We start from the raw sequence: 24883 nt of genomic DNA, 5'->3' as shown, positions 1-24883 counted from the left end.
CTGTAAAGTGAAGGAGGTCCAACTGAAGCAGCACAAGGGAACTCTCGAAAGAAAAACAAGGCTAGAGGAAGATCTGAGACAAAGAAATCTGACTTTTACCAGAGCTGACCAGAGGAAAGCACAAACACAGTCCCCCACTACCACAAATAATGCAGTCGAGTTTCCCAGATTTGGGGAAATCACAGGGGTCAGTATACCCAGAATGCAATGAATGAACCTCACCCTGGGAGAACAATCTTCATGACCATGTTATCTCCTATGCAAAATAAGTATGATTTGGGATAGGGCTGGGGAGGGCCGCTGCTCAGGCACATCTCTGTCAAGTAAAGGAGATTCAACTGAGGCAGCACAAGGGAACTCTCATCTGGGGACAACAACTGCAGGGAAAACACATATTTTCAGATGAACATGGGAGGGCAGAAGGCTGCCTAATACTGAAGCACCCCCAAACAACAAACCAAATGCAACAACTAGTGCAAGCATTCCTGGGGGAAGGCCTACAGCAGATGGATTTGCATATGGTGATGTCATCCAAGCAGTGGGTCAAAGTTGGCTTAAACCCTCGTCTGTATATGAAAAGAGAAAAGGGGCGTGCAGGGCATGGTGGAATTTTGCGGCGCTTGGATGACCCCTAGTTTGCATTAAACACCTCCACCCTCCTTTGGTGTGGGGCTCATGTTGGCTATGCCCCAGCCCCTGAAGCATTCAAGCTGATTTCTTGCAGCAGCTGGGCACTGTAACAGCTCCAAAGCTGCTCTGTAAGGCAAGTAAAAGGGTGTGGGCCCTGCAGCACTACCTGTAGTTCGCATTGTGCGTTGGAAGGCACAAAGTAAGCAGACGGGAGAAGTCAGGATAGTGCGCAAGGGCATAGAAGGGAGCGGCTCAAGAAAAGAGAAGTGGAAACAGACAGCAAACTAGGCTGGAGAGAGACCTGAGACAAAGAGATCTGAATTATACGAGAGCAGACTAGGGGAAACACAAATTATGCAGTCAAGTGTCCCACATTTGGGGAAATCACAGGAGCAGCACACCCAGAGTGCAATGGGGGAGCCTTGCCCTGGGAGAAGCACCTTCATGATCATAGTATCTCACCTGGCAGGTAAGTAGGATTTGGGCTAGAACTGGGGAGGGTCGCTGCTCGGGCACCCCCCTGTCAAGTGAAGGAGGTCCAACTGAAGCAGCACAAGGGAACTCTCGAAAGAAGAACAAGGCTAGAGGAAGTTCTGAGACAAAGAAATCTGACTTTTACCAGAGCTGACCAGAGGAAAGCACAAACACAGTCCCCCACTACCACAAATAATGCAGTCGAGTTTCCCACATTTGGGGAAATCATAAGAGTCAGCATACCCAGAATGCAATTAATGAACCTCACTCTGGGAGAACAATCTTCATGACCATGGTATCTCCTATGCAAAATAAGTATGATTTGGGATAGGGCTGGGGAGGGCCGCTGCTCAGGCACATCTCTGTCAAGTAAAGGAGATTCAACTGAGGAAGCACAAGGGAACTCTCATCTGGGGACAACAACTGCAGGGAGAACACATATTTTCAGATGAACATGGGAGGGCAGAAGGCTGCCTAATACTGAAGCACCCCCAAACAACAAACCAAATGCAACAACTAGTACAAGCATTCCTGGGGGAAGGTCTGCAGAAGACGGATTTGCATACGGTGATGTCATCCAAGCAGTGGGCCAATGTTGGATGGAACCCTCATCTGCATATGAAAAAAGAAAAGGGGTATGCAGGGCATGGTGGCCTTTTGCGGCGCTTGGATGACCCCTAGTTTGCATTAAACACCCCCACCCTCCTTCGGTGTGGGGCTCATGTTGGCCATGCCCCAGCCCCTGAAGCATTCAAGCTGATTTCTTGCAGCAGCTGGGCACTGTAACAGCTCCAGAGCTGCTCTGTAAGGCAGGTAAACGGTGTGGGCCCTGCAGCACTACCTGTAGTTTGCATTGTGCATTGGAAGGCACAAAGTAAGCAGACAGGAGGAGAAGTCAGGATAGTGCACAAGGGTATAGAAGGGAGGGGCTCAAGAAAAAAGAAGTGGAAACAGAAAGCAAACTAGGCTGGAGAGAGACCTGAGACAAAGAGATCTGAATTATAGGAGAGCCGACCAGGGGAAACACAAATTATGCAGTCAAGTTTCCCACATTTGGGGAAATCGCAGGGGCAGCACACCCAAAGTACAATGGGTGAGCCTTGCCCTGGGAGAAGCACCTTCATGATCACAGTATCTCACCTGGCAGGTAAGTAGGAGATGGGCTAGAGCTGGGGAGGGTCGCTGCTCGGGCACCCCCCTGTCATGTGATGGAGATCCAACTGAGGCAGCACAAGGGAACTCTCAAAAGAAAAACAAGGCTAGAGGAAGATCTGAGACAAAGAAATCTGACTTTTACCAGAGCTGACCAGAGGAAAGCACAAACACAGTGCCCCACTACCACAAATAATGCAGTCAAGTTTCCCACATTTGGGGAAATCACAGGGGTCAGCATTCCCAGAATGCAATGAATGAACCTCACCCTGGGAGAACAATCTTCATTCTTCTATGCAAAATAAGTATGATTTGGGATAGGGCTGGGGAGGACCGCTGCTCAGGCACATCTCTGTCAAGTAAAGGAGATTCAACTGAGGCAGCACAAGGGAACTCTCATCTGGAGACAACAACTGCTGGGAGAACACATATTTTCAGATGAACATGGTAGGGCAGAAGGCTGCCTAATACTGAAGCACCGCCAAACAACAAACCAAATGCAACAACTAGTGCAAGCATTCCTGGGGGAAGGCCTGCAGCAGATGGATTTGCATATGGTGATGTCATCCAAGCAGTGGGTCAAAGTTGGCTTCAACCCTCGTCTGCATATGAAAAGAGAAAAGGGGCGTGCAGGGCATGGCGGCCTTTTGCGGTGCTTGGATGACCCCTAGTTTGCATTAAACACCTCCACCCTCCTTCGGTGTGGGGCTCATGTTGGCTATGCCCCAGCCCCTGAAGCATTCAAGCTGATTTCTTGCAGCAGCTGGGCACTGTAACAGCTCCAGAGCTGCTCTGTAAGGCAAGTAAAAGGGTGTGGGACCTTCAGCACTACCTGTAGTTCGCATTGTGCATTGGAAGGCACAAAGTAAGCAGACGGGAGAAGTCAGGATAGTGCGCAAGGGCATAGAAGGGAGCGGCTCAAGAAAAGAGAAATGGAAACAGACAGCAATCTAGGCTTGAGAGAGACCAGAGACAAAGAGATCTGAATTATACGAGAGCCGACCAGGGGAAACACAAATTATGCAGTAAAGTTTCCCACATTTGGGGAAATCGCAGGGGCAGCACACCCAGAGTGCAATGGGTGAGCCTTGCCCTGTGAGAAGCACCTTCATGATCATAGTATCTCACCTGGCAGGTAAGTAGGAGTTGGGCTAGAGCTGGGGAGGGTCCCTGCTCGGGCACCCCCCTGTCAAGTGAAGGAGATCCAACTGAGGCAGCACAAGGGAACTCTCGAAAGAAGAACAAGGCTAAAGGAAGATCTGAGACAAAGAAATCTGACTTTTACCAGAGCTGACCAGAGGAAAGCACAAACACAGTCCCCCACTACCACAAATAATGCAGTCGAGTTTCCCAGATTTGGGGAAATCACAGGGGTCAGCATACCCAGAATGCAATGAATGAACCTCACCCTGGGAGAACAATCTTCATGACCATGGTATACCCTATGCAAAATAGGTATGATTTGGGATAAGGCTGTGGAGGGCCGCTGCTCAGGCACATCTCTGTCAAGTAAAGGAGATTCAACTGAGGCAGCACAAGGGAACTCTCATCTGGGGACAACAACTGCAGGGAGAACACATATTTTCAGATGAACATGGGAGGGCAGAAGGCTGCCTAATACTGAAGCACCCCCAAACAACAAACCAAATGCAACAAATAATACAAGCATTCCTGGGGGAAGGTCTGCAGAAGACGGATTTGCAGACGGTGATGTCATCCAAGCAGTGGGCCAAAGTTGGCTGGAACCCTCATCTGCATATGAAAAGAGAAAAGGGGTATGCAGGGCATGGCGGCCTTTTGCGGCGCTTGGATGACCCCTAGTTTGCATTAACCACCTCCACCCTCCTTTGGTGTGGGGCTCATGTTGGCTATGCCCCAACCCCTGAAGCATTCAAGCTGATTACTTGCAGCAGCTGGGCACTGTAACAGCTCCAGAGCTGCTCTGTAAGGCAAGTAACAGGTTGTGGGCCCTGCAGCACTACCTGTAGTACGCATTGTGCGTTGGAAGGCACAAAGTAAGCAGACAGGAGGAGAAGTCAGGATAGTGCACAAGGGTATAGAAGGGAGGGGCTCAAGAAAAAAGAAGTGGAAACAGAAAGCAAACTAGGCTGGAGAGAGACCTGAGACAAAGAGATCTGAATTATAGGAGAGTCGACCAGGGGAAACACAAATTATGCAGTCAAGTTTCCCACATTTGGGGAAATCGCAGGGGCAGCACACCCAAAGTACAATGGGTGAGCCTTGCCCTGGGAGAAGCACCTTCATGATCACAGTATCTCACCTGGCAGGTAAGTAGGAGATGGGCTAGAGCTGGGGAGGGTCGCTGCTCGGGCACCCCCCTGTCATGTGAAGGAGATCCAACTGAGGCAGCACAAGGGAACTCTCAAAAGAAAAACAAGGCTAGAGGAAGATCTGAGACAAAGAAATCTGACTTTTACCAGAGCTGACCAGAGGAAAGCACAAACACAGTGCCCCACTACCACAAATAATGCAGTCAAGTTTCCCACATTTGGGGAAATCACAGGGGTCAGCATTCCCAGAATGCAATGAATGAACCTCACCCTGGGAGAACAATCTTCATTCTCCTATGCAAAATAAGTATGATTTGGGATAGGGCTGGGGAGGACCGCTGCTCAGGCACATCTCTGTCAAGTAAAGGAGATTCAACTGAGGCAGCACAAGGGAACTCTCATCTGGAGACAACAACTGCTGGGAGAACACATATTTTCAGATGAACATGGTAGGGCAGAAGGCTGCCTAATACTGAAGCACCGCCAAACAACAAACCAAATGCAACAACTAGTGCAAGCATTCCTGGGGGAAGGCCTGCAGCAGATGGATTTGCATATGGTGATGTCATCCAAGCAGTGGGTCAAAGTTGGCTTCAACCCTCGTCTGCATATGAAAAGAGAAAAGGGGCGTGCAGGGCATGGCGGCCTTTTGCGGTGCTTGGATGACCCCTAGTTTGCATTAAACACCTCCACCCTCCTTCGGTGTGGGGCTCATGTTGGCTATGCCCCAGCCCCTGAAGCATTCAAGCTGATTTCTTGCAGCAGCTGGGCACTGTAACAGCTCCAGAGCTGCTCTGTAAGGCAAGTAAAAGGGTGTGGGACCTTCAGCACTACCTGTAGTTCGCATTGTGCATTGGAAGGCACAAAGTAAGCAGACGGGAGAAGTCAGGAAAGTGCGCAAGGGCATAGAAGGGAGCGGCTCAAGAAAAGAGAAATGGAAACAGACAGCTATCTAGGCTGGAGAGAGACCAGAGACAAAGAGATCTGAATTATACGAGAGCCAACCAGGGGAAACACAAATTATGCAGTAAAGTTTCCCACATTTGGGGAAATCGCAGGGGCAGCACACCCAGAGTGCAATGGGTGAGCCTTGCCCTGTGAGAAGCACCTTCATGATCATAGTATCTCACCTGGCAGGTAAGTAGGAGTTGGGCTAGAGCTGGGGAGGGTCGCTGCTCGGGCACCCCCCTATCAAGTGAAGGAGATCCAACTGAGGCAGCACAAGGGAACTCTCGAAAGAAGAACAAGGCTAGAGGAAGATCTGAGACAAAGAAATCTGACTTTTACCAGAGCTGACCAGAGGAAAGCACAAACACAGTCCCCCACTACCACAAATAATGCAGTCGAGTTTCCCAGATTTGGGGAAATCACAGGGGTCAGCATACCCAGAATGCAATGAATGAACCTCACCCTGGGAGAACAATCTTCATGACCATGGTATACCCTATGCAAAATAGGTATGATTTGGGATAAGGCTGTGGAGGGCCGCTGCTCAGGCACATCTCTGTCAAGTAAAGGAGATTCAACTGAGGCAGCACAAGGGAACTCTCATCTGGGGACAACAACTGCAGGGAGAACACATATTTTCAGATGAACATGGGAGGGCAGAAGGCTGCCTAATACTGAAGCACCCCCAAACAACAAACCAAATGCAACAAATAATACAAGCATTCCTGGGGGAAGGTCTGCAGAAGACGGATTTGCATACGGTGATGTCATCCAAGCAGTGGGCCAAAGTTGGCTGGAACCCTCATCTGCATATGAAAAGAGAAAAGGGGTATGCAGGGCATGGCGGCCTTTTGCGGCGCTTGGATGACCCCTAGTTTGCATTAACCACCTCCACCCTCCTTTGGTGTGGGGCTCATGTTGGCTATGCCCCAACCCCTGAAGCATTCAAGCTGATTACTTGCAGCAGCTGGGCACTGTAACAGCTCCAGAGCTGCTCTGTAAGGCAAGTAAAAGGGTGTGGGACCTTCAGCACTACCTGTAGTTCGCATTGTGCATTGGAAGGCACAAAGTAAGCAGACGGGAGAAGTCAGGATAGTGCGCAAGGGCATAGAAGGGAGCGGCTCAAGAAAAGAGAAATGGAAACAGACAGCAATCTAGGCTTGAGAGAGACCAGAGACAAAGAGATCTGAATTATACGAGAGCCGACCAGGGGAAACACAAATTATGCAGTAAAGTTTCCCACATTTGGGGAAATCGCAGGGGCAGCACACCCAGAGTGCAATGGGTGAGCCTTGCCCTGTGAGAAGCACCTTCATGATCATAGTATCTCACCTGGCAGGTAAGTAGGAGTTGGGCTAGAGCTGGGGAGGGTCCCTGCTCGGGCACCCCCCTGTCAAGTGAAGGAGATCCAACTGAGGCAGCACAAGGGAACTCTCGAAAGAAGAACAAGGCTAAAGGAAGATCTGAGACAAAGAAATCTGACTTTTACCAGAGCTGACCAGAGGAAAGCACAAACACAGTCCCCCACTACCACAAATAATGCAGTCGAGTTTCCCAGATTTGGGGAAATCACAGGGGTCAGCATACCCAGAATGCAATGAATGAACCTCACCCTGGGAGAACAATCTTCATGACCATGGTATACCCTATGCAAAATAGGTATGATTTGGGATAAGGCTGTGGAGGGCCGCTGCTCAGGCACATCTCTGTCAAGTAAAGGAGATTCAACTGAGGCAGCACAAGGGAACTCTCATCTGGGGACAACAACTGCAGGGAGAACACATATTTTCAGATGAACATGGGAGGGCAGAAGGCTGCCTAATACTGAAGCACCCCCAAACAACAAACCAAATGCAACAAATAATACAAGCATTCCTGGGGGAAGGTCTGCAGAAGACGGATTTGCAGACGGTGATGTCATCCAAGCAGTGGGCCAAAGTTGGCTGGAACCCTCATCTGCATATGAAAAGAGAAAAGGGGTATGCAGGGCATGGCGGCCTTTTGCGGCGCTTGGATGACCCCTAGTTTGCATTAACCACCTCCACCCTCCTTTGGTGTGGGGCTCATGTTGGCTATGCCCCAACCCCTGAAGCATTCAAGCTGATTACTTGCAGCAGCTGGGCACTGTAACAGCTCCAGAGCTGCTCTGTAAGGCAAGTAACAGGTTGTGGGCCCTGCAGCACTACCTGTAGTACGCATTGTGCGTTGGAAGGCACAAAGTAAGCAGACAGGAGGAGAAGTCAGGATAGTGCACAAGGGTATAGAAGGGAGGGGCTCAAGAAAAAAGAAGTGGAAACAGAAAGCAAACTAGGCTGGAGAGAGACCTGAGACAAAGAGATCTGAATTATAGGAGAGTCGACCAGGGGAAACACAAATTATGCAGTCAAGTTTCCCACATTTGGGGAAATCGCAGGGGCAGCACACCCAAAGTACAATGGGTGAGCCTTGCCCTGGGAGAAGCACCTTCATGATCACAGTATCTCACCTGGCAGGTAAGTAGGAGATGGGCTAGAGCTGGGGAGGGTCGCTGCTCGGGCACCCCCCTGTCATGTGAAGGAGATCCAACTGAGGCAGCACAAGGGAACTCTCAAAAGAAAAACAAGGCTAGAGGAAGATCTGAGACAAAGAAATCTGACTTTTACCAGAGCTGACCAGAGGAAAGCACAAACACAGTGCCCCACTACCACAAATAATGCAGTCAAGTTTCCCACATTTGGGGAAATCACAGGGGTCAGCATTCCCAGAATGCAATGAATGAACCTCACCCTGGGAGAACAATCTTCATTCTCCTATGCAAAATAAGTATGATTTGGGATAGGGCTGGGGAGGACCGCTGCTCAGGCACATCTCTGTCAAGTAAAGGAGATTCAACTGAGGCAGCACAAGGGAACTCTCATCTGGAGACAACAACTGCTGGGAGAACACATATTTTCAGATGAACATGGTAGGGCAGAAGGCTGCCTAATACTGAAGCACCGCCAAACAACAAACCAAATGCAACAACTAGTGCAAGCATTCCTGGGGGAAGGCCTGCAGCAGATGGATTTGCATATGGTGATGTCATCCAAGCAGTGGGTCAAAGTTGGCTTCAACCCTCGTCTGCATATGAAAAGAGAAAAGGGGCGTGCAGGGCATGGCGGCCTTTTGCGGTGCTTGGATGACCCCTAGTTTGCATTAAACACCTCCACCCTCCTTCGGTGTGGGGCTCATGTTGGCTATGCCCCAGCCCCTGAAGCATTCAAGCTGATTTCTTGCAGCAGCTGGGCACTGTAACAGCTCCAGAGCTGCTCTGTAAGGCAAGTAAAAGGGTGTGGGACCTTCAGCACTACCTGTAGTTCGCATTGTGCATTGGAAGGCACAAAGTAAGCAGACGGGAGAAGTCAGGAAAGTGCGCAAGGGCATAGAAGGGAGCGGCTCAAGAAAAGAGAAATGGAAACAGACAGCTATCTAGGCTGGAGAGAGACCAGAGACAAAGAGATCTGAATTATACGAGAGCCAACCAGGGGAAACACAAATTATGCAGTAAAGTTTCCCACATTTGGGGAAATCGCAGGGGCAGCACACCCAGAGTGCAATGGGTGAGCCTTGCCCTGTGAGAAGCACCTTCATGATCATAGTATCTCACCTGGCAGGTAAGTAGGAGTTGGGCTAGAGCTGGGGAGGGTCGCTGCTCGGGCACCCCCCTATCAAGTGAAGGAGATCCAACTGAGGCAGCACAAGGGAACTCTCGAAAGAAGAACAAGGCTAGAGGAAGATCTGAGACAAAGAAATCTGACTTTTACCAGAGCTGACCAGAGGAAAGCACAAACACAGTCCCCCACTACCACAAATAATGCAGTCGAGTTTCCCAGATTTGGGGAAATCACAGGGGTCAGCATACCCAGAATGCAATGAATGAACCTCACCCTGGGAGAACAATCTTCATGACCATGGTATACCCTATGCAAAATAGGTATGATTTGGGATAAGGCTGTGGAGGGCCGCTGCTCAGGCACATCTCTGTCAAGTAAAGGAGATTCAACTGAGGCAGCACAAGGGAACTCTCATCTGGGGACAACAACTGCAGGGAGAACACATATTTTCAGATGAACATGGGAGGGCAGAAGGCTGCCTAATACTGAAGCACCCCCAAACAACAAACCAAATGCAACAAATAATACAAGCATTCCTGGGGGAAGGTCTGCAGAAGACGGATTTGCATACGGTGATGTCATCCAAGCAGTGGGCCAAAGTTGGCTGGAACCCTCATCTGCATATGAAAAGAGAAAAGGGGTATGCAGGGCATGGCGGCCTTTTGCGGCGCTTGGATGACCCCTAGTTTGCATTAACCACCTCCACCCTCCTTTGGTGTGGGGCTCATGTTGGCTATGCCCCAACCCCTGAAGCATTCAAGCTGATTACTTGCAGCAGCTGGGCACTGTAACAGCTCCAGAGCTGCTCTGTAAGGCAAGTAAAAGGTTGTGGGCCCTGCAGCACTACCTGTAGTACGCATTGTGCGTTGGAAGGCACAAAGTAAGCAGACGGGAGAAGTCAGGATAGTGCGCAAGTGCATAGAAGGGAGCGGCTCAAGAAAAGAGAAGTGGAAACAGACAGCAAACTAGGCTGGAGAGAGACCTGAGACAAAGAGATCTGAATTATACGAGAGCCAACCAGGGGAAACACAAATAATGCAGTCAAGTGTCCCACATTTGGGGAAATCACAGGAGCAGCACACCCAGAGTGCAATGGGTGAGCCTTGCCCTGGGAGAAGCACCTTCATGATCATAGTATCTCACCTGGCAGGTAAGTAGGATTTGGGCTAGAGCTGGGGAGGGTCGCTGCTAGGTCACCCCCCTATCAAGTGAAGGAGGTCCAACTGAAGCAGCACAAGGGAACTCTCGAAAGAAGAACAAGGCTAGAGGAAGATCTGAGACAAAGAAATCTGACTTTTACCAGAGCTGACCAGAGGAAAGCACAAACACAGTCCCCCACTACCACAAATAATGCAGTCGATTTTCCCACATTTGGGGAAATCATAAGAGTCAGCATACCCAGAATGCAATTAATGAACCTCACTCTGGGAGAACAATCTTCATGACCATGGTATCTCCTATGCAAAATAAGTATGATTTGGGATAGGGCTGGGGAGGGCCGCTGCTCAGGCACATCTCTGTCAAGTAAAGGAGATTCAACTGAGGCAGCACAAGGGAACTCTCATCTGGGGACAACAACTGCAGGGAGAACACATATTTTCAGATGAACATGGGAGGGCAGAAGGCTACCTAATACTGAAGCACCCCCAAACAACAATCCAAATGCAACAACTAGTACAAGCATTCCTGGGGGAAGGTCTGCAGAAGATGGATTTGCATACGGTGATGTCATCCAAGCAGTGGGCCAAAGTTGGATGGAACCCTCATCTGCATATGAAAAAAGAAAAGGGTTATGCAGGGCATGGTGGCCTTTTGCGGCGCTTGGATGACCCCTAGTTTGCATTAAACACCCCCACCCTCCTTCGGTGTGGGGCTCATGTTGGCCATGCCCCAGCCCCTGAAGCATTCAAGCTGATTTCTTGCAGCAGCTGGGCACTGTAACAGCTCCAGAGCTGCTCTGTAAGGCAGGTAAAAGGGTGTGGGCCCTGCAGCACTACCTGTAGTTTGCATTGTGCATTGGAAGGCACAAAGTAAGCAGACGGGAGGAGAAGTCAGGATAGTGCACAAGGGCATAGAAGGGAGGGGCTCAAGAAAAAAGAAGTGGAAACAGACAGCAAACTAGGCTGAAGAGAGACCTGAGACAAAGAGATCTAAATTATACGAGAGCCGACCAGGGGAAACACAAATTATGCAGTCAAGTTTCCCACATTTGGGGAAATCGCAGGGGCAGCACACCCAGAGTACAATGGGTGAGCCTTGCCCTGGGAGAAGCACCTTCATGATCACAGTATCTCACTTGGCAGGTGAGTAGGAGATGGGCTAGAGCTGGGGAGGGTCGCTGCTCGGGCACCCCCCTGTCAAGTGAAGGAGATCCAACTGAGGCAGCACAAGGGAACTCTCGAAAGAAGAACAAGGCTAGAGGAAGATCTGAGACAAAGAAATCTGACTTTTACCAGAGCTGAGCAGAGGAAAGCACAAACACAGTCCCCCACTACCACAAATAATGCAGTCAAGTTTCCCACATTTAGGGAAATCACAGGGGTCAGCATTCCCAGAATGCAATGAATGAACCTCACCCTGGAAGAACAATCTTCATGACCATGGCATCTCCTATGCAAAATAAGTATGATTTGGGATAGATCTGGGGAGGGCCGCTGCTCAGGCACATCTCTGTCAAGTAAAGGAGATTCAACTGAGGCAGCACAAGGGAACTCTCATCTGGGGACAATAACTGCAGGGAGAACACATATTTTCAGATGAACATGGGAGGGCAGAAGGCTGCCTAATACTGAAGCACCGCCAAACAACAAACCAAATGCAACAACTAGTGCAAGCATTCCTGGGGGAAGGCCTGCAGCAGATGGATTTGCATATGGTGATGTCATCCAAGCAGTGGGTCAAAGTTGGCTTCAACCCTTGTCTGCATATGAAAAGAGAAAAGGGGCATGCAGGGCATGGCGGCCTTTTGCGGTGCTTGGATGACCCCTAGTTTGCATTAAACACCTCCACCCTCCTTCGGTGTGGGGCTCATGTTGGCTATGCCCCAGCCCCTGAAGCATTCAAGCTGATTTCTTGCAGCAGCTGGGCACTGTAACAGCTCCAAAGCTGCTCTGTAAGGCAAGTAAAAGGGTGTGGGCCCTGCAGCACTACCTGTAGTTCGCATTGTGCGTTGGAAGGCACAAAGTAAGCAGACGGGAGAAGTCAGGATAGTGCGCAAGGGCATATAAGGGAGCGGCTCAAGAAAAGAGAAGTGGAAACAGACAGCAAACTAGGCTGGAGAGAGACCAGAGACAAAGAGATCTGAATTATACGAGAGCCGACCAGGTGAAACACAAATAATGGAGTCAAGTGTCCCACATTTGGGGAAATCACAGGAGCAGCACACCCAGAGTGCAATGGGTGAGCCTTGCCCTGGGAGAAGCACCTTCATGATCATAGTATCTCACCTGGCAGGTAAGTAGGAGTTGGGCTAGAGCTGGGGAGGGTCGCTGCTCGGGCCCCCCCCTGTCAAGTGAAGGAGATCCAACTGAGGCAGCACAAGGGAACTCTCGAAAGAAGAACAAGGCTAGAGGAAGATCTGAGACAAAGAAATCTGACTTTTACCAGAGCTGACTAGAGGAAAGCACAAACACAGTCCCCCACTACCACAAATAATGCAGTCAAGTTTCCCACATTTAGGGAAATCACAGGGGTCAGCATTCCCAGAATGCAATGAATGAACCTCACCCTGGAAGAACAATCTTCATGACCATGGCATCTCCTATGCAAAATAAGTATGATTTGGGATAGATCTGGGGAGGGCCGCTGCTCAGGCACATCTCTGTCAAGTAAAGGAGATTCAACTGAGGCAGCACAAGGGAACTCTCATCTGGGGACAATAACTGCAGGGAGAACACATATTTTCAGATGAACATGGGAGGGCAGAAGGCTGCCTAATACTGAAGCACCGCCAAACAACAAACCAAATGCAACAACTAGTGCAAGCATTCCTGGGGGAAGGCCTGCAGCAGATGGATTTGCATATGGTGATGTCATCCAAGCAGTGGGTCAAAGTTGGCTTCAACCCTTGTCTGCATATGAAAAGAGAAAAGGGGCATGCAGGGCATGGCGGCCTTTTGCGGTGCTTGGATGACCCCTAGTTTGCATAAAACACCTCCACCCTCCTTCGGTGTGGGGCTCATGTTGGCTATGCCCCAGCCCCTGAAGCATTCAAGCTGATTTCTTGCAGCAGCTGGGCACTGTAACAGCTCCAAAGCTGCTCTGTAAGGCAAGTAAAAGGGTGTGGGCCCTGCAGCACTACCTGTAGTTTGCATTGTGCGTTGGAAGGCACAAAGTAAGCAGACGGGAGAAGTCAGGATAGTGCGCAAGGGCATAGAAGGGAGCGGCTCAAGAAAAGAGAAGTGGAAACAGACAGCAAACTAGGCTGGAGAGAGACCAGAGACAAAGAGATCTGAATTATACGAGAGCCAACAAGGGGAAACACAAATTATGCAGTCAAGTGTCCCACATTTGGGGAAATCACAGGAGCAGCACACCCAGAGTGCAATGGGTGAGCCTTGCCCTGGGAGAAGCACCTTCATGATCATAGTATCTCACCTGGCAGGTAAGTAGGATTTGGGCTAGAGCTGGGGAGGGTCGCTGCTAGGTCACCCCCCTATCAAGTGAAGGAGGTCCAACTGAAGCAGCACAAGGGAACTCTCGAAAGAAGAACAAGGCTAGAGGAAGATCTGAGACAAAGAAATCTGACTTTTACCAGAGCTGACCAGAGGAAAGCACAAACACAGTCCCCCACTACCACAAATAATGCAGTCGAGTTTCCCACATTTGGGGAAATCATAAGAGTCAGCATACCCAGAATGCAATTAATGAACCTCACTCTGGGAGAACAATCTTCATGACCATGGTATACCCTATGCAAAATAGGTATGATTTGGGATAAGGCTGTGGAGGGCCGCTGCTCAGGCACATCTCTGTCAAGTAAAGGAGATTCAACTGAGGCAGCACAAGGGAACTCTCATCTGGGGACAACAACTGCAGGGAGAACACATATTTTCAGATGAACATGGGAGGGCAGAAGGCTGCCTAATACTGAAGCACCCCAAACAACAAACCAAATGCAACAAATAATACAAGCATTCCTGGGGGAAGGTCTGCAGAAGACGGATTTGCATACGGTGATGTCATCCAAGCAGTGGGCCAAAGTTGGCTGGAACCCTCATCTGCATATGAAAAGAGAAAAGGGGTATGAAGGGCATGGCGGCCTTTTGCGGCGCATGGATGACCCCTAGTTTGCATTAACCACCTCCACCCTCCTTTGGTGTGGGGCTCATGTTGGCTATGCCCCAACCCCTGAAGCATTCAAGCTGATTTCTTGCAGCAGCTGGGCACTGTAACAGCTCCAGAGCTGCTCTGTAAGGCAAGTAAAAGGTTGTGGGCCCTGCAGCACTACCTGTAGTATGCATTGTGCGTTGGAAGGCACAAAGTAAGCAGACGGGAGAAGTCAGGATAGTGCGCAAGGGCATAGAAGGGAGCGGCTCAAGAAAAGAGAAGTGGAAACAGACAGCAAACTAGGCTGGAGAAAGACCAGAGACAAAGAGATCTGAATTATACGAGAGCCAACAAGGGGAAACACAAATTATGCAGTCAAGTGTCCCACATTTGGGGAAATCACAGGAGCAGCACACCCAGAGTGCAATGGGTGAGCCTTGCCCTGGGAGAAGCACCTTCATGATCATAGTATCTCACCTGGCAGGTAAGTAGGATTTGGGCTAGAGCTGGGGAGGGTCGCTGCTAGGTCACCCCCCTATCAAGTGAAAGAGGTCCAACTGAAGCAGCACAAGGGAACTCTCGAAAGAAGAACAAGGCTAGAGGAAGATCTGAGACAAAGAAATCTGACTTTTACCAGAGCTGACCAGAGGAAAGCACAAACACAGTCCCCCACTACCACAAATAATGCAGTCAAGTTTCCCACATTTGGGGAAATCACAGGAGCAGCACACCCAGAGTGCAATGGGTGAGCCTTGCCCTGGGAGAAGCACCTTCATGATCATAGTATCTCACCTGGCAGGTAAGTAGGATTTGGGCTAGAGCTGGGGAGGGTCGCTGCTAGGTCACCCCCCTATCAAGTGAAGGAGGTCCAACTGAAGCAGCACAAGGGAACTCTCGAAAGAAGAACAAGGCTAGAGGAAGATCTGAGACAAAGAAATCTGACTTTTACCAGAGCTGACCAGAGGAAAGCACAAACACAGTCCCCCACTACCACAAATAATGCAGTCGATTTTCCCACATTTGGGGAAATCATAAGAGTCAGCATACCCAGAATGCAATTAATGAACCTCACTCTGGGAGAACAATCTTCATGACCATGGTATCTCCTATGCAAAATAAGTATGATTTGGGATAGGGCTGGGGAGGGCCGCTGCTCAGGCACATCTCTGTCAAGTAAAGGAGATTCAACTGAGGCAGCACAAGGGAACTCTCATCTGGGGACAACAACTGCAGGGAGAACACATATTTTCAGATGAACATGGGAGGGCAGAAGGCTGCCTAATACTGAAGCACCCCCAAACAACAAACCAAATGCAACAACTAGTACAAGCATTCCTGGGGGAAGGTCTGCAGAAGATGGATTTGCATACGGTGATGTCATCCAAGCAGTGGGCCAAAGTTGGATGGAACCCTCATCTGCATATGAAAAAAGAAAAGGGTTATGCAGGGCATGGTGGCCTTTTGCGGCGCTTGGATGACCCCTAGTTTGCATTAAACACCCCCACCCTCCTTCGGTGTGGGGCTCATGTTGGCCATGCCCCAGCCCCTGAAGCATTCAAGCTGATTTCTTGCAGCAGCTGGGCACTGTAACAGCTCCAGAGCTGCTCTGTAAGGCAGGTAAAAGGGTGTGGGCCCTGCAGCACTACCTGTAGTTTGCATTGTGCATTGGAAGGCACAAAGTAAGCAGACGGGAGGAGAAGTCAGGATAGTGCACAAGGGCATAGAAGGGAGGGGCTCAAGAAAAAAGAAGTGGAAACAGACAGCAAACTAGGCTGAAGAGAGACCTGAGACAAAGAGATCTGAATTATACGAGAGCCGACCAGGGGAAACACAAATTATGCAGTCAAGTTTCCCACATTTGGGGAAATCGCAGGGGCAGCACACCCAGAGTACAATGGGTGAGCCTTGCCCTGGGAGAAGCACCTTCATGATCACAGTATCTCACTTGGCAGGTGAGTAGGAGATGGGCTAGAGCTGGGGAGGGTCGCTGCTCGGGCACCCCCCTGTCAAGTGAAGGAGATCCAACTGAGGCAGCACAAGGGAACTCTCGAAAGAAGAACAAGGCTAGAGGAAGATCTGAGACAAAGAAATCTGACTTTTACCAGAGCTGACCAGAGGAAAGCACAAACACAGTCCCCCACTACCACAAATAATGCAGTCAAGTTTCCCACATTTAGGGAAATCACAGGGGTCAGCATTCCCAGAATGCAATGAATGAACCTCACCCTGGAAGAACAATCTTCATGACCATGGCATCTCCTATGCAAAATAAGTATGATTTGGGATAGATCTGGGGAGGGCCGCTGCTCAGGCACATCTCTGTCAAGTAAAGGAGATTCAACTGAGGCAGCACAAGGGAACTCTCATCTGGGGACAATAACTGCAGGGAGAACACATATTTTCAGATGAACATGGGAGGGCAGAAGGCTGCCTAATACTGAAGCACCGCCAAACAACAAACCAAATGCAACAACTAGTGCAAGCATTCCTGGGGGAAGGCCTGCAGCAGATGGATTTGCATATGGTGATGTCATCCAAGCAGTGGGTCAAAGTTGGCTTCAACCCTTGTCTGCATATGAAAAGAGAAAAGGGGCATGCAGGGCATGGCGGCCTTTTGCGGTGCTTGGATGACCCCTAGTTTGCATTAAACACCTCCACCCTCCTTCGGTGTGGGGCTCATGTTGGCTATGCCCCAGCCCCTGAAGCATTCAAGCTGATTTCTTGCAGCAGCTGGGCACTGTAACAGCTCCAAAGCTGCTCTGTAAGGCAAGTAAAAGGGTGTGGGCCCTGCAGCACTACCTGTAGTTCGCATTGTGCGTTGGAAGGCACAAAGTAAGCAGACGGGAGAAGTCAGGATAGTGCGCAAGGGCATAGAAGGGAGCGGCTCAAGAAAAGAGAAGTGGAAACAGACAGCAAACTAGGCTGGAGAGAGACCAGAGACAAAGAGATCTGAATTATACGAGAGCCGACCAGGGGAAACACAAATAATGGAGTCAAGTGTCCCACATTTGGGGAAATCACAGGAGCAGCACACCCAGAGTGCAATGGGTGAGCCTTGCCCTGGGAGAAGCACCTTCATGATCATAGTATCTCACCTGGCAGGTAAGTAGGAGTTGGGCTAGAGCTGGGGAGGGTCGCTGCTCGGGCCCCCCCCTGTCAAGTGAAGGAGATCCAACTGAGGCAGCACAAGGGAACTCTCGAAAGAAGAACAAGGCTAGAGGAAGATCTGAGACAAAGAAATCTGACTTTTACCAGAGCTGACTAGAGGAAAGCACAAACACAGTCCCCCACTACCACAAATAATGCAGTCAAGTTTCCCACATTTAGGGAAATCACAGGGGTCAGCATTCCCAGAATGCAATGAATGAACCTCACCCTGGAAGAACAATCTTCATGACCATGGCATCTCCTATGCAAAATAAGTATGATTTGGGATAGATCTGGGGAGGGCCGCTGCTCAGGCACATCTCTGTCAAGTAAAGGAGATTCAACTGAGGCAGCACAAGGGAACTCTCATCTGGGGACAATAACTGCAGGGAGAACACATATTTTCAGATGAACATGGGAGGGCAGAAGGCTGCCTAATACTGAAGCACCGCCAAACAACAAACCAAATGCAACAACTAGTGCAAGCATTCCTGGGGGAAGGCCTGCAGCAGATGGATTTGCATATGGTGATGTCATCCAAGCAGTGGGTCAAAGTTGGCTTCAACCCTTGTCTGCATATGAAAAGAGAAAAGGGGCATGCAGGGCATGGCGGCCTTTTGCGGTGCTTGGATGACCCCTAGTTTGCATTAAACACCTCCACCCTCCTTCGGTGTGGGGCTCATGTTGGCTATGCCCCAGCCCCTGAAGCATTCAAGCTGATTTCTTGCAGCAGCTGGGCACTGTAACAGCTCCAAAGCTGCTCTGTAAGGCAAGTAAAAGGGTGTGGGCCCTGCAGCACTACCTGTAGTTCGCATTGTGCGTTGGAAGGCACAAAGTAAGCAGACGGGAGAAGTCAGGATAGTGCGCAAGGGCATAGAAGGGAGCGGCTCAAGAAAAGAGAAGTGGAAACAGACAGCAAACTAGGCTGGAGAGAGACCAGAGACAAAGAGATCTGAATTATACGAGAGCCAACAAGGGGAAACACAAATTATGCAGTCAAGTGTCCCACATTTGGGGAAATCACAGGAGCAGCACACCCAGAGTGCAATGGGTGAGCCTTGCCCTGGGAGAAGCACCTTCATGATCATAGTATCTCACCTGGCAGGTAAGTAGGATTTGGGCTAGAGCTGGGGAGGGTCGCTGCTAGGTCACCCCCCTATCAAGTGAAGGAGGTCCAACTGAAGCAGCACAAGGGAACTCTCGAAAGAAGAACAAGGCTAGAGGAAGATCTGAGACAAAGAAATCTGACTTTTACCAGAGCTGACCAGAGGAAAGCACAAACACAGTCCCCCACTACCACAAATAATGCAGTCGAGTTTCCCAGATTTGGGGAAATCATAAGAGTCAGCATACCCAGAATGCAATTAATGAACCTCACTCTGGGAGAACAATCTTCATGACCATGGTATACCCTATGCAAAATAGGTATGATTTGGGATAAGGCTGTGGAGGGCCGCTGCTCAGGCACATCTCTGTCAAGTAAAGGAGATTCAACTGAGGCAGCACAAGGGAACTCTCATCTGGGGACAACAACTGCAGGGAGAACACATATTTTCAGATGAACATGGGAGAGCAGAAGGCTGCCTAATACTGAAGCACCCCCAAACAACAAACCAAATGCAACAAATAATACAAGCATTCCTGGGGGAAGGTCTGCAGAAGACGGATTTGCATACGGTGATGTCATCCAAGCAGTGGGCCAAAGTTGGCTGGAACCCTCATCTGCATATGAAAAGAGAAAAGGGGTATGAAGGGCATGGCGGCCTTTTGCGGCGCATGGATGACCCCTAGTTTGCATTAACCACCTCCACCCTCCTTTGGTGTGGGGCTCATGTTGGCTATGCCCCAACCCCTGAAGCATTCAAGCTGATTTCTTGCAGCAGCTGGGCACTGTAACAGCTCCAGAGCTGCTCTGTAAGGCAAGTAAAAGGTTGTGGGCCCTGCAGCACTACCTGTAGTATGCATTGTGCGTTGGAAGGCACAAAGTAAGCAGACGGGAGAAGTCAGGATAGTGCGCAAGGGCATAGAAGGGAGCGGCTCAAGAAAAGAGAAGTGGAAACAGACAGCAAACTAGGCTGGAGAAAGACCAGAGACAAAGAGATCTGAATTATACGAGAGCCAACAAGGGGAAACACAAATTATGCAGTCAAGTGTCCCACATTTGGGGAAATCACAGGAGCAGCACACCCAGAGTGCAATGGGTGAGCCTTGCCCTGGGAGAAGCACCTTCATGATCATAGTATCTCACCTGGCAGGTAAGTAGGATTTGGGCTAGAGCTGGGGAGGGTCGCTGCTAGGTCACCCCCCTCTCAAGTGAAGGAGGTCCAACTGAAGCAGCACAAGGGAACTCTCGAAAGAAGAACAAGGCTAGAGGAAGATCTGAGACAAAGAAATCTGACTTTTACCAGAGCTGACCAGAGGAAAGCACAAACACAGTCCCCCACTACCACAAATAATGCAGTCGAGTTTCCCACATTTGGGGAAATCATAAGAGTCAGCATACCCAGAATGCAATTAATGAACCTCACTCTGGGAGAACAATCTTCATGACCATGGTATCTTCTATGCAAAATAAGTATGATTTGGGATAGGACTGGGGAGGGCCGCTGCTCAGGCACATCTCTGTCAAGTAAAGGAGATTCAACTGAGGCAGCACAAGGGAACTCTCATCTGGGGACAACAACTGCAGGGAGAACACATATTTTCAGATGAACATGGGAGGGCAGAAGGCTGCCTAATACTGAAGCACCCCAAACAACAAACCAAATGCAACAAATAATACAAGCATTCCTGGGGGAAGGTCTGCAGAAGACGGATTTGCATACGGTGATGTCATCCAAGCAGTGGGCCAAAGTTGGCTGGAACCCTCATCTGCATATGAAAAGAGAAAAGGGGTATGCAGGGCATGGTGGCCTTTTGCGGCGCATGGATGACCCCTAGTTTGCATTAAACACCCCCACCCTCCTTCGGTGTGGGGCTCATGTTGGCCATGCCCCAGCCCCTGAAGCATTCAAGCTGATTTCTTGCAGCAGCTGGGCACTGTAACAGCTCCAGAGCTGCTCTGTAAGGCAGGTAAAAGGGTGTGGGCCCTGCAGCACTACCTGTAGTTTGCATTGTGCATTGGAAGGCACAAAGTAAGCAGACGGGAGGAGAAGTCAGGATAGTGCACAAGGGCATAGAAGGGAGGGGCTCAAGAAAAAAGAAGTGGAAACAGACAGCAAACTAGGCTGAAGAGAGACCTGAGACAAAGAGATCTGAATTATACGAGAGCCGACCAGGGGAAACACAAATTATGCAGTCAAGTTTCCCACATTTAGGGAAATCGCAGGGGCAGCACACCCAGAGTACAATGGGTGAGCCTTGCCCTGGGAGAAGCACCATCATGATCACAGTATCTCACTTGGCAGGTAAGTAGGAGATGGGCTAGAGCTGGGGAGGGTCGCTGCTCGGGCACCCCACTGTCAAGTGAAGGAGATCCAACTGAGGCAGCACAAGGGAACTCTCGAAAGAAGAACAAGGCTAGAGGAAGATCTGAGACAAAGAAATCTGACTTTTATCAGAGCTGACCAGAGGAAAGCACAAACACAGTCCCCCACTACCACAAATAATGCAGTCAAGTTTCCCACATTTAGGGAAATCACAGGGGTCAGCATTCCCAGAATGCAATGAATGAACCTCACCCTGGAAGAACAATCTTCATGACCATGGCATCTCCTATGCAAAATAAGTATGATTTGGGATAGATCTGGGGAGGGCCGCTGCTCAGGCACATCTCTGTCAAGTAAAGGAGATTCAACTGAGGCAGCACAAGGGAACTCTCATCTGGGGACAATAACTGCAGGGAGAACACATATTTTCAGATGAACATGGGAGGGCAGAAGGCTGCCTAATACTGAAGCACCGCCAAACAACAAACCAAATGCAACAACTAGTGCAAGCATTCCTGGGGGAAGGCCTGCAGCAGATGGATTTGCATATGGTGATGTCATCCAAGCAGTGGGTCAAAGTTGGCTTCAACCCTCGTCTGCATATGAAAAGAGAAAAGGGGCGTGCAGGGCATGGCGGCCTTTTGCGGTGCTTGGATGACCCCTAGTTTGCATTAAACACCTCCACCCTCCTTCGGTGTGGGGCTCATGTTGGCTATGCCCCAGCCCCTGAAGCATTCAAGCTGATTTCTTGCAGCAGCTGGGCACTGTAACAGCTCTAGAGCTGCTCTGTAAGGCAAGTAAAAGGTTGTGGGCCCTGCAGCACTACCTGTAGTACGCATTGTGCGTTGGAAGGCACAAAGTAAGCAGACGGGAGAAGTCAGGATAGTGCGCAAGGGCATAGAAGGGAGCGGCTCAAGAAAAGAGAAGTGGAAACAGACAGCAAACTAGGCTGGAGAGAGACCTGAGACAAAGAGATCTGAATTATACGAGAGCCAACCAGGGGAAACACAAATTATGCAGTCAAGTGTCCCACATTTGGGGAAATCACAGGAGCAGCACACCCAGAGTGCAATGGGTGAGCCTTGCCCTGGGAGAAGCACCTTCATGATCATAGTATCTAACCTGGCAGGTAAGTAGGATTTGGGCTAGAGCTGGGGAGGGTCGCTGCTAGGTCACCCCTCTATCAAGTGAAGGAGGTCCAACTGAAGCAGCACAAGGGAACTCTCGAAAGAAGAACAAGGCTAGAGGAAGATCTGAGACAAATAAATCTGACTTTTACCAGAGCTGACCAGAGGAAAGCACAAACACAGTCCCCCACTACCACAAATAATGCAGTCGAGTTTCCCACATTTGGGGAAATCATAAGAGTCAGCATACCCAGAATGCAATTAATGAACCTCACTCTGGGAGAACAATCTTCATGACCATGGTATCTCCTATGCAAAATAAGTATGATTTGGGATAGGGCTGGGGAGGGCCGCTGCTCAGGCACATCTCTGTCAAGTAAAGGAGATTCAACTGAGGCAGCACAAGGGAACTCTCATCTGGGGACAACAACTGCAGGGAGAACACATATTTTCAGATGAACATGGGAGGGCAAAAGGCTGCCTAATACTGAAGCACCCCCAAACAACAAACCAAATGCAACAACTAGTACAAGCATTCCTGGGGGAAGGTCTGCAGAAGATGGATTTGCATACGGTGATGTCATCCAAGCAGTGGGCCAAAGTTGGATGGAACCCTCATCTGCATATGAAAAAAGAAAAGGGTTATGCAGGGCATGGTGGCCTTTTGCGGCGCTTGGATGACCCCTAGTTTGCATTAAACACCCCCACCCTCCTTCGGTGTGGGGCTCATGTTGGCCATGCCCCAGCCCCTGAAGCATTCAAGCTGATTTCTTGCAGCAGCTGGGCACTGTAACAGCTCCAGAGCTGCTCTGTAAGGCAGGTAAAAGGGTGTGGGCCCTGCAGCACTACCTGTAGTTTGCATTGTGCGTTGGAAGGCACAAAGTAAGCAGACGGGAGGAGAAGTCAGGATAGTGCACAATGGCATAGAAGGGAGCGGCTCAAGAAAAGAGAAGTGGAAACAGACAGCAAACTAGGCTGGAGAGAGACCAGAGACAAAGAGATCTGAATTATACGAGAGCCGACCAGGGGAAACACAAATAATGGAGTCAAGTGTCCCACATTTGGGGAAATCACAGGAGCAGCACACCCAGAGTGCAATGGGTGAGCCTTGCCCTGGGAGAAGCACCTTCATGATCATAGTATCTCACCTGGCAGGTAAGTAGGAGTTGGGCTAGAGCTGGGGAGGGTCGCTGCTCGGGCCCCCCCCTGTCAAGTGAAGGAGATCCAACTGAGGCAGCACAAGGGAACTCTCGAAAGAAGAACAAGGCTAGAGGAAGATCTGAGACAAAGAAATCTGACTTTTACCAGAGCTGACCAGAGGAAAGCACAAACACAGTCCCCCACTACCACAAATAATGCAGTCGAGTTTCCCAGATTTGGGGAAATCACAGGGGTCAGCATACCCAGAATGCAATGAATGAACCTCACCCTGGGAGAACAATCTTCATGACCATGGTATACCCTATGCAAAATAGGTATGATTTGGGATAAGGCTGTGGAGGGCCGCTGCTCAGGCACATCTCTGTCAAGTAAAGGAGATTCAACTGAGGCAGCACTGTCACAACTGAGGGCCTGAGCTGACGGAAGGCAGCCTCAGTTGTAGGGGCTGAGATGTACCGGAACCTGGGAGGTTGTATCAGACCCCTGGACATGTAAGTAACATGAAGAGAAACCGCCCGAAGGCGTGACCACGACAACTTGAGTAAAAGTCAATGATATTTATTTATGACAAACTCCATGCATCACAGTAGCAGTAAAAAGAAACATAAAAATCAGCAGAGAAATAATAATACAGTTCCTGGGTACTACAGGGTGGCAGGGGCCACAGAGCTCTGGTGGTATGAGACAGTTCTTATTATCTGCAAGTTGGAAAGTCCTTACCAGGCTCAACTGTAGCAATGAGGAAAGCCCAGGGTCGTACCAGCTGGTGTTCCAGGGAAAGCTGGACTGCTGTAGATAAAATGCTGCTGTGGGTACTGGTTAGAACCAGACAGGTGTTGGCACGGAGTGGATACTGGCTGGAACCAGTTAAATAATAAATAAAGCTTGAGAGCGATGCAATAAAGATGAAATGTAGAATTTGAGAGCGGAGAAATAATAATACCGGTGGAGAGTGGTAAACTGCAGAAAGGACACCGGCCCTTTAAGAGAAGCTGTACACTGCTGGAAGCTGAGCTGGAAGCAGGTGATGTTGTAGCTGGAAACAGGTGAGTCCAGAATGGATCGGAGAGTCAGGCTACACCGCAGATGGAATGCTGGTGCGGGTCTCTATAGCAGAAGTCTGGAGACAGGAGCTGGAACCTGGAAGACAATCACAGGAGAGAGACAAACTGGAACTAGGTTTGACAACCAAAGCACTGACGCCTTCCTTGCTCAGGCACAACCTATTTATACCTGCAGCAAGGAAGGCATTGGCTAGGCAATTATGCAAATTAATAATACTGACAACGGATTGGTAGGAATGATCAGCTGACAGAATCCAAGATGGCTGCGCCCATGCAGACACTTGGAGGGAAGTTTGGATTGTAATCCATGTGGTCTGGAAAACAGTAATGGCGGCGCCGGCCACCGGAGACAGGAGACGCCAGGCTGACAGATGCACATCCAACCACGCGGACACAGCGGAGGCCGCGGCTGACGTAATCGCCACTCTGAATGCAGAAGCTCAGGGACGGCGGCGGAGGCCGCGGGAGACGCCATGCCAGATGTATAAGGCGTTACTGTGACTGCGTCCAGAGAGACAGGCGAGGATGCGGGAATGTGCACATCAGGATGACAGATGGGAT

At 49.9% G+C, this 24883-nt stretch overlaps 30 non-coding genes and 12 pseudogenes across 30 annotated transcripts; all 42 read right to left on the bottom strand.

Moving 5' to 3' along the window:
- Window positions 1-109: 109 nt before the first annotated feature.
- Window positions 110-273, bottom strand: LOC134981887 (U1 spliceosomal RNA). The gene has a single exon (XR_010190787.1). It is a non-coding gene; the product is annotated as a U1 spliceosomal RNA (small nuclear RNA).
- Window positions 274-955: 682 nt separating this feature from the next.
- On the bottom strand, window positions 956-1107 carry LOC134981473 (U1 spliceosomal RNA; annotated as a pseudogene).
- A 152-nt stretch (window positions 1108-1259) lies between these two features.
- On the bottom strand, window positions 1260-1423 carry LOC134981987 (U1 spliceosomal RNA). Its single transcript, XR_010190869.1, has one exon. It is a non-coding gene; the product is annotated as a U1 spliceosomal RNA (small nuclear RNA).
- Window positions 1424-2117: 694 nt separating this feature from the next.
- On the bottom strand, window positions 2118-2259 carry LOC134981389 (U1 spliceosomal RNA; annotated as a pseudogene).
- A 152-nt stretch (window positions 2260-2411) lies between these two features.
- Window positions 2412-2565, bottom strand: LOC134981483 (U1 spliceosomal RNA; annotated as a pseudogene).
- Window positions 2566-3236: 671 nt separating this feature from the next.
- LOC134981370 (U1 spliceosomal RNA) lies at window positions 3237-3399 on the bottom strand. The gene has a single exon (XR_010190570.1). It is a non-coding gene; the product is annotated as a U1 spliceosomal RNA (small nuclear RNA).
- A 152-nt stretch (window positions 3400-3551) lies between these two features.
- On the bottom strand, window positions 3552-3715 carry LOC134981934 (U1 spliceosomal RNA). The gene has a single exon (XR_010190826.1). It is a non-coding gene; the product is annotated as a U1 spliceosomal RNA (small nuclear RNA).
- Window positions 3716-4410: 695 nt separating this feature from the next.
- LOC134981388 (U1 spliceosomal RNA) lies at window positions 4411-4552 on the bottom strand (annotated as a pseudogene).
- Window positions 4553-4704: 152 nt separating this feature from the next.
- LOC134981401 (U1 spliceosomal RNA) lies at window positions 4705-4858 on the bottom strand (annotated as a pseudogene).
- A 671-nt stretch (window positions 4859-5529) lies between these two features.
- On the bottom strand, window positions 5530-5692 carry LOC134981373 (U1 spliceosomal RNA). Its single transcript, XR_010190573.1, has one exon. It is a non-coding gene; the product is annotated as a U1 spliceosomal RNA (small nuclear RNA).
- A 152-nt stretch (window positions 5693-5844) lies between these two features.
- LOC134981933 (U1 spliceosomal RNA) lies at window positions 5845-6008 on the bottom strand. The gene has a single exon (XR_010190825.1). It is a non-coding gene; the product is annotated as a U1 spliceosomal RNA (small nuclear RNA).
- A 671-nt stretch (window positions 6009-6679) lies between these two features.
- Window positions 6680-6842, bottom strand: LOC134981369 (U1 spliceosomal RNA). Its single transcript, XR_010190569.1, has one exon. It is a non-coding gene; the product is annotated as a U1 spliceosomal RNA (small nuclear RNA).
- Window positions 6843-6994: 152 nt separating this feature from the next.
- Window positions 6995-7158, bottom strand: LOC134981931 (U1 spliceosomal RNA). Its single transcript, XR_010190824.1, has one exon. It is a non-coding gene; the product is annotated as a U1 spliceosomal RNA (small nuclear RNA).
- A 695-nt stretch (window positions 7159-7853) lies between these two features.
- On the bottom strand, window positions 7854-7995 carry LOC134981386 (U1 spliceosomal RNA; annotated as a pseudogene).
- Window positions 7996-8147: 152 nt separating this feature from the next.
- LOC134981400 (U1 spliceosomal RNA) lies at window positions 8148-8301 on the bottom strand (annotated as a pseudogene).
- Window positions 8302-8972: 671 nt separating this feature from the next.
- Window positions 8973-9135, bottom strand: LOC134981372 (U1 spliceosomal RNA). The gene has a single exon (XR_010190572.1). It is a non-coding gene; the product is annotated as a U1 spliceosomal RNA (small nuclear RNA).
- A 152-nt stretch (window positions 9136-9287) lies between these two features.
- Window positions 9288-9451, bottom strand: LOC134981930 (U1 spliceosomal RNA). Its single transcript, XR_010190823.1, has one exon. It is a non-coding gene; the product is annotated as a U1 spliceosomal RNA (small nuclear RNA).
- A 671-nt stretch (window positions 9452-10122) lies between these two features.
- On the bottom strand, window positions 10123-10285 carry LOC134981459 (U1 spliceosomal RNA). Its single transcript, XR_010190624.1, has one exon. It is a non-coding gene; the product is annotated as a U1 spliceosomal RNA (small nuclear RNA).
- A 152-nt stretch (window positions 10286-10437) lies between these two features.
- Window positions 10438-10601, bottom strand: LOC134981995 (U1 spliceosomal RNA). Its single transcript, XR_010190876.1, has one exon. It is a non-coding gene; the product is annotated as a U1 spliceosomal RNA (small nuclear RNA).
- A 695-nt stretch (window positions 10602-11296) lies between these two features.
- On the bottom strand, window positions 11297-11438 carry LOC134981517 (U1 spliceosomal RNA; annotated as a pseudogene).
- Window positions 11439-11590: 152 nt separating this feature from the next.
- Window positions 11591-11754, bottom strand: LOC134981947 (U1 spliceosomal RNA). Its single transcript, XR_010190836.1, has one exon. It is a non-coding gene; the product is annotated as a U1 spliceosomal RNA (small nuclear RNA).
- Window positions 11755-12425: 671 nt separating this feature from the next.
- On the bottom strand, window positions 12426-12588 carry LOC134981527 (U1 spliceosomal RNA). The gene has a single exon (XR_010190667.1). It is a non-coding gene; the product is annotated as a U1 spliceosomal RNA (small nuclear RNA).
- A 152-nt stretch (window positions 12589-12740) lies between these two features.
- On the bottom strand, window positions 12741-12904 carry LOC134981942 (U1 spliceosomal RNA). The gene has a single exon (XR_010190832.1). It is a non-coding gene; the product is annotated as a U1 spliceosomal RNA (small nuclear RNA).
- Window positions 12905-13602: 698 nt separating this feature from the next.
- Window positions 13603-13738, bottom strand: LOC134981426 (U1 spliceosomal RNA; annotated as a pseudogene).
- A 152-nt stretch (window positions 13739-13890) lies between these two features.
- LOC134981381 (U1 spliceosomal RNA) lies at window positions 13891-14054 on the bottom strand. Its single transcript, XR_010190579.1, has one exon. It is a non-coding gene; the product is annotated as a U1 spliceosomal RNA (small nuclear RNA).
- A 697-nt stretch (window positions 14055-14751) lies between these two features.
- On the bottom strand, window positions 14752-14887 carry LOC134981425 (U1 spliceosomal RNA; annotated as a pseudogene).
- A 152-nt stretch (window positions 14888-15039) lies between these two features.
- LOC134981851 (U1 spliceosomal RNA) lies at window positions 15040-15202 on the bottom strand. Its single transcript, XR_010190758.1, has one exon. It is a non-coding gene; the product is annotated as a U1 spliceosomal RNA (small nuclear RNA).
- Window positions 15203-15354: 152 nt separating this feature from the next.
- On the bottom strand, window positions 15355-15518 carry LOC134981993 (U1 spliceosomal RNA). Its single transcript, XR_010190875.1, has one exon. It is a non-coding gene; the product is annotated as a U1 spliceosomal RNA (small nuclear RNA).
- Window positions 15519-16192: 674 nt separating this feature from the next.
- Window positions 16193-16355, bottom strand: LOC134981502 (U1 spliceosomal RNA). Its single transcript, XR_010190649.1, has one exon. It is a non-coding gene; the product is annotated as a U1 spliceosomal RNA (small nuclear RNA).
- A 152-nt stretch (window positions 16356-16507) lies between these two features.
- On the bottom strand, window positions 16508-16671 carry LOC134981945 (U1 spliceosomal RNA). Its single transcript, XR_010190835.1, has one exon. It is a non-coding gene; the product is annotated as a U1 spliceosomal RNA (small nuclear RNA).
- A 671-nt stretch (window positions 16672-17342) lies between these two features.
- On the bottom strand, window positions 17343-17505 carry LOC134981525 (U1 spliceosomal RNA). The gene has a single exon (XR_010190666.1). It is a non-coding gene; the product is annotated as a U1 spliceosomal RNA (small nuclear RNA).
- A 152-nt stretch (window positions 17506-17657) lies between these two features.
- Window positions 17658-17821, bottom strand: LOC134981940 (U1 spliceosomal RNA). Its single transcript, XR_010190831.1, has one exon. It is a non-coding gene; the product is annotated as a U1 spliceosomal RNA (small nuclear RNA).
- Window positions 17822-18519: 698 nt separating this feature from the next.
- On the bottom strand, window positions 18520-18655 carry LOC134981424 (U1 spliceosomal RNA; annotated as a pseudogene).
- A 152-nt stretch (window positions 18656-18807) lies between these two features.
- On the bottom strand, window positions 18808-18971 carry LOC134981414 (U1 spliceosomal RNA). The gene has a single exon (XR_010190600.1). It is a non-coding gene; the product is annotated as a U1 spliceosomal RNA (small nuclear RNA).
- A 698-nt stretch (window positions 18972-19669) lies between these two features.
- LOC134981423 (U1 spliceosomal RNA) lies at window positions 19670-19805 on the bottom strand (annotated as a pseudogene).
- A 152-nt stretch (window positions 19806-19957) lies between these two features.
- On the bottom strand, window positions 19958-20121 carry LOC134981345 (U1 spliceosomal RNA). Its single transcript, XR_010190550.1, has one exon. It is a non-coding gene; the product is annotated as a U1 spliceosomal RNA (small nuclear RNA).
- Window positions 20122-20794: 673 nt separating this feature from the next.
- Window positions 20795-20957, bottom strand: LOC134981512 (U1 spliceosomal RNA). The gene has a single exon (XR_010190657.1). It is a non-coding gene; the product is annotated as a U1 spliceosomal RNA (small nuclear RNA).
- A 152-nt stretch (window positions 20958-21109) lies between these two features.
- LOC134981944 (U1 spliceosomal RNA) lies at window positions 21110-21273 on the bottom strand. The gene has a single exon (XR_010190834.1). It is a non-coding gene; the product is annotated as a U1 spliceosomal RNA (small nuclear RNA).
- Window positions 21274-21944: 671 nt separating this feature from the next.
- On the bottom strand, window positions 21945-22107 carry LOC134981496 (U1 spliceosomal RNA). The gene has a single exon (XR_010190645.1). It is a non-coding gene; the product is annotated as a U1 spliceosomal RNA (small nuclear RNA).
- A 152-nt stretch (window positions 22108-22259) lies between these two features.
- On the bottom strand, window positions 22260-22423 carry LOC134981986 (U1 spliceosomal RNA). The gene has a single exon (XR_010190868.1). It is a non-coding gene; the product is annotated as a U1 spliceosomal RNA (small nuclear RNA).
- A 674-nt stretch (window positions 22424-23097) lies between these two features.
- LOC134981524 (U1 spliceosomal RNA) lies at window positions 23098-23260 on the bottom strand. The gene has a single exon (XR_010190665.1). It is a non-coding gene; the product is annotated as a U1 spliceosomal RNA (small nuclear RNA).
- Window positions 23261-23412: 152 nt separating this feature from the next.
- On the bottom strand, window positions 23413-23576 carry LOC134981928 (U1 spliceosomal RNA). The gene has a single exon (XR_010190822.1). It is a non-coding gene; the product is annotated as a U1 spliceosomal RNA (small nuclear RNA).
- Window positions 23577-24883: the final 1307 nt, after the last annotated feature.

This window comes from Pseudophryne corroboree, chromosome 12 (genome assembly GCF_028390025.1).
Source record: "Pseudophryne corroboree isolate aPseCor3 chromosome 12, aPseCor3.hap2, whole genome shotgun sequence".
Classification (NCBI taxonomy): Eukaryota; Metazoa; Chordata; class Amphibia; order Anura; family Myobatrachidae; genus Pseudophryne; species Pseudophryne corroboree.
This window is presented reverse-complemented; position numbering and strand designations above follow the sequence as displayed.